This window comes from Copadichromis virginalis, linkage group LG17 (genome assembly GCF_057382275.1).
Source record: "Copadichromis virginalis isolate Kocher_CV1m ecotype Utaka linkage group LG17, C_Virginalis_male_GT1.1, whole genome shotgun sequence".
NCBI classification, from domain to species: Eukaryota; Metazoa; Chordata; class Actinopteri; order Cichliformes; family Cichlidae; genus Copadichromis; species Copadichromis virginalis.
In genome coordinates this window covers 8,478,174-8,488,177 of record NC_140634.1, presented here as the reverse complement: position 1 = coordinate 8,488,177, position 10,004 = coordinate 8,478,174, and the positions used below count along the sequence as shown (strand labels likewise).

General features: G+C 39.7%; 1 long non-coding RNA gene across 1 annotated transcript; it reads right to left on the bottom strand.

The window, feature by feature from the left end:
* Positions 1-2,790: 2,790 nt before the first annotated feature.
* Positions 2,791-9,125, bottom strand: LOC146688945 (uncharacterized). The gene is made up of 2 exons (XR_014916014.1): positions 8,510-9,125; positions 2,791-4,693 (listed from the first exon to the last, which is right to left on the bottom strand). It is a non-coding gene; the product is annotated as an uncharacterized LOC146688945 (long non-coding RNA).
* Between the last annotated feature and the right edge of the window lie 879 nt (positions 9,126-10,004).

Here is a 10,004-nt window from a genome sequence, read left to right as displayed (position 1 = left end):
ATTCAAATTCCGTTGTTTTCATTCGCATTCCACTGTTTTGATTCAAATTCTGTTCTGTACATTCTAATTCCGTTGTTTTCATTCACACTCTGTTCTGTACATTCCAATTCTGTTGTTTTCATTCAAATTCCATTGTTTTGATTCAAATTCTATTCTGTACAATCTAATTCCGTTGTTTTCATTCAAACTCTGTTCTGTACATTCTATTTCCGTTGTTTTCATTCAAACTCTGTTCTGTACATTCTAATTCTGTTGTTTTCATTCAAACTCTGTTCTGTACATTCCACTTCTGTTGTTTTCATTCAAATTCCATTGTTTTCATTCAAACTCTGTTCTGTACATTCTATTTCCGTTGTTTTGATTCAAACTCTGTTCTGTACATTCCAATTCTGTTGTTTTCATTCAAATTCCACTGTTTTGATTCAAATTCCATTGTTTTGATGCAAATTCTGTTGTTTTCATTCAAATTCCATTGTTTTGATTCAAATTCTATTCTGTACAATCTAATTCTGTTGTTTTCATTAAAACTCTGTTCTGTACATTCTATTTCCGTTGTTTTCATTCAAACTCTGTTCTGTACATTCTAATTCTGTTGTTTTCATTCAAACTCTGTTCTGTACATTCTATTTCCGTTGTTTTCATTCAAACTCTGTTCTGTACATTCTAATTCCGTTGTTTTCATTCAAACTCTGTTCTGTACATTCCACTTCTGTTGTTTTCATTCAAATTCCATTGTTTTCATTCAAACTCTGTTCTGTACATTTTAATTCCGTTGTTTTGATTCAAACTCTGTTCTGTACATTCCAATTCTGTTGTTTTCATTCAAATTCCACTGTTTTGATTCAAATTCCATTGTTTTGATGCAAATTCTGTTCTGTTCATTCAAATTCCGTTGTTTTCATTCAAACTCTGGTCTGTACATTCCACTTCTGTTGTTTTCATTCAAATTCCACTGTTTTGATTCAAATTCCGTTCTCTACATTCTAATTCCGTTGTTTTCATTCAAATTCTGTTCTGTACATTCTACTTCAGTTGTTTTCATTCAAACTCTGTTCTGTACATTCCAATTTTGTTGTTTTCATTCAAATTCTATTCTGTACAATCTAATTCCGTTGTTTTCATTCAAATTCTGTTCTGTTCATTCTAATTCCGTTGTTTTCATTCAAACTCTGTTCTGTACATTCCAATTCTGTTGTTTTCATTCAAATTCCATTGTTTTGATTCAAATTCTGTTCTCTACATTCTAATTCCGTTGTTTTCATTCAAACTCTGTTCTGTACATTCTAATTCCGTTGTTTTGATTCAAACTCTGTTCTGTACATTCCAATTCCGTTGTTTTCATTAAAATTCCATTGTTTTGATTCAAATTCCGTTCTGTACATTCTAATTCCGTTGTTTTCATTCAAATTCCGTTGTTTTCATTCGCATTCCACTGTTTTGATTCAAATTCTGTTCTGTACATTCTAATTCCGTTGTTTTCATTCACACTCTGTTCTGTACATTCTAATTCTGTTGTTTTCATTCAAACTCTGTTCTGTACATTCCAATTCTGTTGTTTTCATTCAAATTCCATTGTTTTGATTCAAATTCTGTTCTGTTCATTCAAATTCCATTGTTTTCATTCAAACTCTGTTCTGTACATTCTAATTCCGTTGTTTTGATTCAAACTCTGTTCTGTACATTCCAATTCCGTTGTTTTCATTAAAATTCCATTGTTTTGATTCAAATTCCGTTCTGTACATTCTAATTCCGTTGTTTTCATTCAAATTCCGTTGTTTTCATTCGCATTCCACTGTTTTGATTAAAATTCTGTTCTGTACATTCTAATTCCGTTGTTTTCATTCACACTCTGTTCTGTACATTCCAATTCTGTTGTTTTCATTCAAATTCCATTGTTTTGATTCAAATTCTATTCTGTACAATCTAATTCCGTTGTTTTCATTCAAACTCTGTTCTGTACATTCTATTTCCGTTGTTTTGATTCAAACTCTATTCTGTACATTCCAATTCCGTTGTTTTCATTAAAATTCCATTGTTTTGATTCAAATTCCGTTCTGTACATTCTAATTCCGTTGTTTTCATTCAAATTCCGTTGTTTTCATTCGCATTCCACTGTTTTGATTCAAATTCTGTTCTGTACATTATAATTACGTTGTTTTCATTCACACTCTGTTCTGTACATTCTAATTCTGTTGTTTTCATTCAAACTCTGTTCTGTACATTCCAATTCTGTTGTTTTCATTCAAATTCCATTGTTTTGATTCAAATTCTGTTCTGTTCATTCAAATTCCATTGTTTTCATTCAAACTCTGTTCTGTACATTCTAATTCCGTTGTTTTGATTCAAACTCTGTTCTGTACATTCCAATTCCGTTGTTTTCATTAAAATTCCATTGTTTTGATTCAAATTCCGTTCTGTACATTCTAATTCCGTTGTTTTCATTCAAATTCCGTTGTTTTCATTCGCATTCCACTGTTTTGATTCAAATTCTGTTCTGTACATTCTAATTCCGTTGTTTTCATTCACACTCTGTTCTGTACATTCCAATTCTGTTGTTTTCATTCAAATTCCATTGTTTTGATTCAAATTCTATTCTGTACAATCTAATTCCGTTGTTTTCATTCAAACTCTGTTCTGTACATTGAAGGATATAAAAAAACAACAACAGCAATAGAATAATATTAAACACAAAGTGAACCCGTCTTCCTTCATTAAATAGGTTCTTTTAGATGTTAAGGAGGAATTGACTTAACCAGGCTGGCGGAGAATGAAGACAACCGGACACCTGCAGCAGATGGGGAATCAGTGAACTTTTATTGAGACAGAGACAATCTCTCAACACAGCTCACATCAGGAGATTCCTCATATTTGCTGTGAGGATGGGTATATATTCTCTAAAACTTACAGGAGGGGGTTGTGAGGAAAGTGCTGCATTAGCAGAAAAACAACTCCATAAAAGGAAAGCGGCCTTGGGTGTTCTAGCCTCTTCGCTTGCAGATATCTTCCACCTGCAGGATGAGGCGATCGCTTCTTATCGCTCTCAAGGCCAAAGTCGTGAGCACACATTTTTATTACACAGTTGCACAGTAACTTTAAAGCTGAACAATATTTAAAGCTGAATAATGTTTGATCAGATTATATTTTCTTCAAATCCCCCTTTTGACCCATCTTAAATGGGTCAACACACAAAAATAAGTAACATTCAAAGGAACACAGAGACGTGTCGAAGCCTGGCTCGAAAAACTCCTCGGGTCTTATCATTTGTCATTATCTGTCATTGCAGATGAGGAGAAAAGAGTCCAGGCACCACCCTGCCCAGGGGTCGGCTGCAAGCAGTCTCGGTTCCCGATGAAAGCAGTAACAGCTGTCCTGCACAAAAGGATACAACGAGTCAGTGCAACCAGGGTAGTGACACAAAATTAACAGTACAGTTCCTGTAACCCAGCAACCAAAAATCATAAGTAATGATAAAAATGTGGAGAGTACAGAGTATACTATAATAATGAGAGATGTAAACGTGAAAATGTGAAAGAATAAATCAACCGTAAAATAAACCCAGAACGGTAACTGCTAAGGACATTCAAAAGTGAATATGGTAAAACGTGAGGAAGGGGTGTGGAAAAAAAACAATTTATATCCAGTGGTGGGAGTACACATTCGCTCAGGCTTAAGTCCGGAGACCCTGAGAACATCGCTTAACCCTCACAACCCGACCAGACACAGTTCAACCAGATATATCCTTCAAGAGGAAGTGGGTGAGGGAAACAATTAATAACAAGTCTAATACAAAACACCACAGAGAAACAACCATTCTAAAAGCATTTAAACAAGAGAAAGACGATAATGTTCGTCACCCTCACGATCAGAGTTTTCATCATCCGTTGGCGAGGAGGTGGTGGGCAAGACCCTAGGGGCTACATTTGTCAGATTGGGACTGTCAGAAGGGGGCGAAGCTTTTGAACTTGAAGGTGTCAGAAGTGTCGGGGGCCCTTCACAGATCAGGATTATGCCAATGGGAATGAGACCCAGGGCCAGGAAGCAAACAAAGACGCAACATCTTTGCCTGCCTGTCATTTCAGGGGGAAAGGGCCAAGACATGTTTACTTAGCTTGGATGTCTTCTAATAGAGGATGATGGGGCAGAGAAAGGTGGTCCAGTTCCCCCCACCTCGCCAAGGGCGTGTTCTAGGAGTTAAAGAGCAACAAAAAGTATCAGTGACACAACTTTAAATGAGCTTTCAGCGGTTAAAACTATTGCAATGTAAAATGTAAATCTTAAAAACTCAAGCCAATATAAAAGCAAAGTCATAAAAGATGTTAAAAATAGAAAAATAAAAATGTTTAGTTCAGTATGAAGAACACCCCCTTTTGTAACCAGCCGGCTTGTAGGTTGAGTTTTGGCTCCCTCAAGTGGTTGGTGATGCTGTTGCAGCTCCTTCTGACAGGTCCTTCTGCACCTCTCTCAAGGTTCTTCCTGGTTCGGTGGCAGCAGCGCACTGTGTGTAATGAAACCAGGTGTCACCTTTCCCTTCGAGCCTGACAGCGTGGGAGGTCCGCTCTGTTATGCGGTAAGGGCCTGTCCAGCGAGGCTCAGCCCACTTTCTCTTTGTGACTTTCAGGAGGACGTAGTCCATTCCAGGTGTAGCCGCCTCTTTCAGCTCTTGCTGGTTTCTTTCAGCGACCTGTGAGGAATACTGGGCAACAAAACTGCGGAGCATGTTATAATATGTCCTCGGATCGAGGTCTGAATCAGCTTCATCCGACATTAACAGGCGAGAGGAGGGGCCAGGAAAAGGCCTGCCATGCTCCAACTCAAATGGAGTGTAACCAGAGGTTTGATTTACTGAGCATCTTATGGACATTAATGCAAGAGGCAATGCCTTAACCCAATCTAATTTGGTCTGTGCACAGATTTTAGCCAATTTAGTTTTTAGAGTTTGATTCATCCTTTCCACTTTCAGTTCTGAAACAACATCCATCTGTGAACCAATCTTTTTCTGCATCCATTAGAGGTTCTGCCTGCAAATCTGGCCTGATTTTCTCCTGTACCTGCACAACCTCTTCACACATATGTGGTTCCCCAGATCCCATGTGATCAGCCATGTTTATGCCTTCATGTGAGTAGGTGATGTGTGGTGCTTCCAAAATGGTACTGAGGCGTCTCTGCCTGAGTGAAGTCAGTGTGAAGGCCTGTGAGGAGACGTAGGCCACCACACTGTGTGATGTCAAAATTTTTAGTGGGTGGTTCATCACTATGTGTGCTGTTTTCTGAATGATTTTTGCAAGTCCAGAAACGTGTTGTGTGCACGGTGGGTGGCGTTTTTCAGTGTTGTCAAGCATTACGCTTACATATGTCAACACTTTTCTCTCTCCCCCTTTTTTCTGGAACAGGATACCATTGATATGGGTTCCAGTTCCAGAAACATCAAGATGAAAAGGCAAAGCATAATCTGGCACAGCAAGGTCAGAGGCGACAGAAAGCTGTTGTTTTAACTTTATAAACGCCTGTTCTGTTTCTGTAGTCCATGAGAGGGGAGCAGAGAGGTTTCTCATGCCTTGTTCATTTACCAAAGCGCGCAAAGGGGAAGTAAGGCCAACATAGTCTGGGACATAGGTCCTGCTGTAACCAGTCAGGCCCAAAAATGACAACATGTCTTTTACAGTTAGAGGTTTTGGATGGTGCAAAATGGAGTTCCTGTGTTCTGGGGACAAGGAAATACCGGACTGTGAGACCATGCGGCCTAGAAAAGAAACCTGTTTTCTTGCAATCTGTAGTTTGTTTTTGCTCACTTTAAAACCTGTGTTGGCCAGGTGGTGAAGTACCACTCTGGTGGCCTCCAAACAGATGTCAGCCGTGGGAGCAGACAGCAAAAGGTCATCCACATATTGTATTAACATACAGTCAGATGGTAGTGGGCAGGTTTGTAAAAGTTCTTTCAAACACTGATTAAACAGTCCTGGGGAGAGGGCAAATCCCTGTGGTAAGCGAGTGTAACGCCATTGTCGGCCTCTAAATGTAAATGAGAAAATGTCACGCAGTGACTCACGAAGTGGGAGGCAGAAAAAGGCATTAGCCAAGTCAATGCAGGTGAACCAGGCATGAGATGGTGGGAGGTTGGTCAAGGCAACATAAGGATTAGGCACAGGCAAAGTAGGAGTGCCAAGTAAGGCATTAATCCTTCTCAAATCATGTGCCATTCTGAACTTCCCCGTGCCTTTTTTCTCAACGGGTAGGATGGGCGTGTTCCACTTAGAGCAGGAGGGCTCCAAGACACCGGCAGTGACCAAACCAGAAATTGTTTCTGCAATCCCAGCCTCAGCCTCCGGTCTGTGTGGGTACTGAGGCTGCCACAAAGGGGTAGCAGATGACAGTTGAAAAGAGACTGGCTCCACATCAACTAAACCTACATCTGTGGGTCCATGGGACCACAAACAATCTGGAAGAGAGTCGAGTAAAGGCGCAGCATCACAGTGGTCTGTGTGTTCTCTGCCATGTGACCCGCTGACCACTCTATGTTGCAGTGTTGAGGAATTAAAGCAATCATTTAAAATTTGGTATGTGTTGGTAGATGGAGAAAACAAAACCTGTGGGAGTTTTGTAGGTGTCCAGTCAGTGGCCGCAAGGGAACGTTTAACCATTCCACCCAGCTCCTTAGCCTGGTGTCCAGGATGTAAGGCCAGTGACACATGGGGAGCTGCCTCATCAGACATCATGTACCACTGTAATTGATCTGTTGTAAAAGTAACCGCTGCTGCCACTCCCTCCGGTGCCGCAAAAATGCACGACATGTTCAGAGACCAAGCCCGCCCCTCACACTGCTCTTGGAACATGTGCTGGTACCAGGTGGTGTCATGCCTGTCATAAAACAGTGTAACATGAGGTGGGTCAGGGGGAGGGACATAAGGATGTAGGAGTGAGAGCCACGGCCGCCATTGCTGAAAAGCAGTACAAACTCCTGGTTCAGCAGGTGTTTCAACTTCCAATAATGCCCAGTAGATGTCAGCAGAGTCCGCCAAACAGGAGGAGGGTTGCAGCAGAAACTGACCACCTCCCTCTGGCCCATCAGAGATATTAAGTACCGGATATATGCCTGCTGAGGGAGGAGTTGAGGCAGAATAGGGAGGTGGCTGAGACCTATTTTTCTTCATGTGTGGTTTTGCAGTTTCCCATAAACACACCCAGTGATTAAATTTAGCTTTGCGGCCTGCGTGCTTATCTGCTTCCTTTCTGTGTCTCACCCCGCTCATCACACCTGCACCTGCTGCTGCTGAGTTGGCTTCTTCCTCTTTCTCTTTTGCCTGCATAGCCTTATTCTGCCAAATTATTCCCCAATTACCACTACTCCCCTCGTCCTTTCCCTTTTCTTTCATTAACCTTTCAGCTGTTTTCCTCAATGACTCTTTCTGCTTTTTTGCTTCTTTAGGCTGGTGTGTGGAGTTGATGACTGTCTCAACACATGTTAATTGTTCTCCCAATGTGCTAAGAATAACACCGGGACCCCAACCATCATCATTAGTTTCTCGATCTAATTCTCCATCCATTTTACTGTCAATGGAGGAGTGTTCTTTTATTGATTTTAAAGGAGAATTTGGGCCAGCTGGGTTTCTGCCTCTGTTAGGCACTAACAGCTGGGGCGCTGCTTTAAAGGTGAGTCAGCACTGAAATATCCCTTCAGGTGTTACCAAGCTTCTACCAAACCGGAGTCTGGCGGGTAACCTTGCCTAGAGCTTCCTGATAGGGGTGCTAGTTGGTTGTCACCTTGTTCACACGTCTCATTCACACTTCATACATTACCTGCAGTCACTCATTACCCTCCTTATGTATGTAATAAATGTGTAAAAAAAAAAAAAAAAATTCTATGTGTGGTGTATTATTTTAACCAAAAGAGGAACCTAGTTCCTTTAATTGTGTAATCTGTGAACAACGGAGAACCAAACTGTCCTGCCCAGTGTTCCACAGCAAGCATTCAGCGTGTATTTATGTGTGTCCAATATCAAACAGAACATCAAAACATTTAAAACACTAAAATCATCGGGGTTTTAAGAAGAGATCCGTTTTCTCCTATTGATCAAAGGGACCCCTCCTTTGGACTCCAACCAGTACTTCTCCTTTTTAAGTTTTAGAGGATCTTTTCTAATAAAGTCCTCTGGGCCTTCCTAACCCTTCTGTAGTTTAGAGAATATTACTAAAAAATATTCTCAAGGCCTTTAACCTTTTAATTTGTTTAGAAAGGCGTTACTAATAAACCCTTTCAAGGTCCCAGACCTGCACTGAGGTATTTATCCGACACCGAAGAGCAACCCGTCGGCTGCAACCGTGGTCAGACCTCAGTTCACTCTTATCTTTATTCACTTATTCACTTATTTCTTATTCACTTATCTCTTATTCACTTGTCTGATTCTCAACAAGCCTTAAGTAAGCCAGACAATTTTGGTTATGAATTACTAGGAGTTTGGACACTAAGTATTTTTATAATGTTCAATATAGCAGAAATAAAAGGTCTGCTTACCTTGTTTTTGTGTGCACACAGCTTTTGTCCAAACTCCGTTCACTCAGACCACTGCCGATGTCCTCCCATCCGTTCCAGTTTGGCCTGGAGCGGATCCTGTTCCGTGACGCCAATTGAAGGATATAAAAAAACAACAACAGCAATAGAATAATATTAAACACAAAGTGAACCCGTCTTCCTTCATTAAATAGGTTCTTTTAGATGTTAAGGAGGAATTGACTTAACCAGGCTGGCGGAGAATGAAGACAACCGGACACCTGCAGCAGATGGGGAATCAGTGAACTTTTATTGAGACAGAGACAATCTCTCAACACAGCTCACATCAGGAGATTCCTCATATTTGCTGTGAGGATGGGTATATATTCTCTAAAACTTACAGGAGGGGGTTGTGAGGAAAGTGCTGCATTAGCAGAAAAACAACTCCATAAAAGGAAAGCGGCCTTGGGTGTTCTAGCCTCTTCGCTTGCAGATATCTTCCACCTGCAGGATGAGGCGATCGCTTCTTATCGCTCTCAAGGCCAAAGTCGTGAGCACACATTTTTATTACACAGTTGCACAGTAACTTTAAAGCTGAACAATATTTAAAGCTGAATAATGTTTGATCAGATTATATTTTCTTCAACATTCTATTTCCGTTGTTTTCATTCAAACTCTGTTCTGTACATTCTAATTCTGTTGTTTTCATTCAAACTCTGTTCTGTACATTCCACTTCTGTTGTTTTCATTCAAATTCCATTGTTTTCATTCAAACTCTGTTCTGTACATTCTATTTCCGTTGTTTTCATTCAAACTCTGTTCTGTACATTCTAATTCCGTTGTTTTCATTCAAACTCTGTTCTGTACATTCCACTTCTGTTGTTTTCATTCAAATTCCATTGTTTTCATTCAAACTCTGTTCTGTACATTTTAATTCCGTTGTTTTGATTCAAACTCTGTTCTGTACATTCCAATTCTGTTGTTTTCATTCAAATTCCACTGTTTTGATTCAAATTCCATTGTTTTGATGCAAATTCTGTTCTGTTCATTCAAATTCCGTTGTTTTCATTCAAACTCTGGTCTGTACATTCCACTTCTGTTGTTTTCATTCAAATTCCACTGTTTTGATTCAAATTCCGTTCTCTACATTCTAATTCCGTTGTTTTCATTCAAATTCTGTTCTGTACATTCTACTTCAGTTGTTTTCATTCAAACTCTGTTCTGTACATTCCAATTTTGTTGTTTTCATTCAAATTCCATTGTTTTCATTCAAATTCTATTCTGTACAATCTAATTCCGTTGTTTTCATTCAAATTCTGTTCTGTTCATTCTAATTCCGTTGTTTTCATTCAAACTCTGTTCTGTACATTCCAATTCTGTTGTTTTCATTCAAATTCCATTGTTTTGATTCAAATTCTGTTCTCTACATTCTAATTCCGTTGTTTTCATTCAAACTCTGTTCTGTACATTCTAATTCCGTTGTTTTGATTCAAACTCTGTTCTGTACATTCCAATTCCG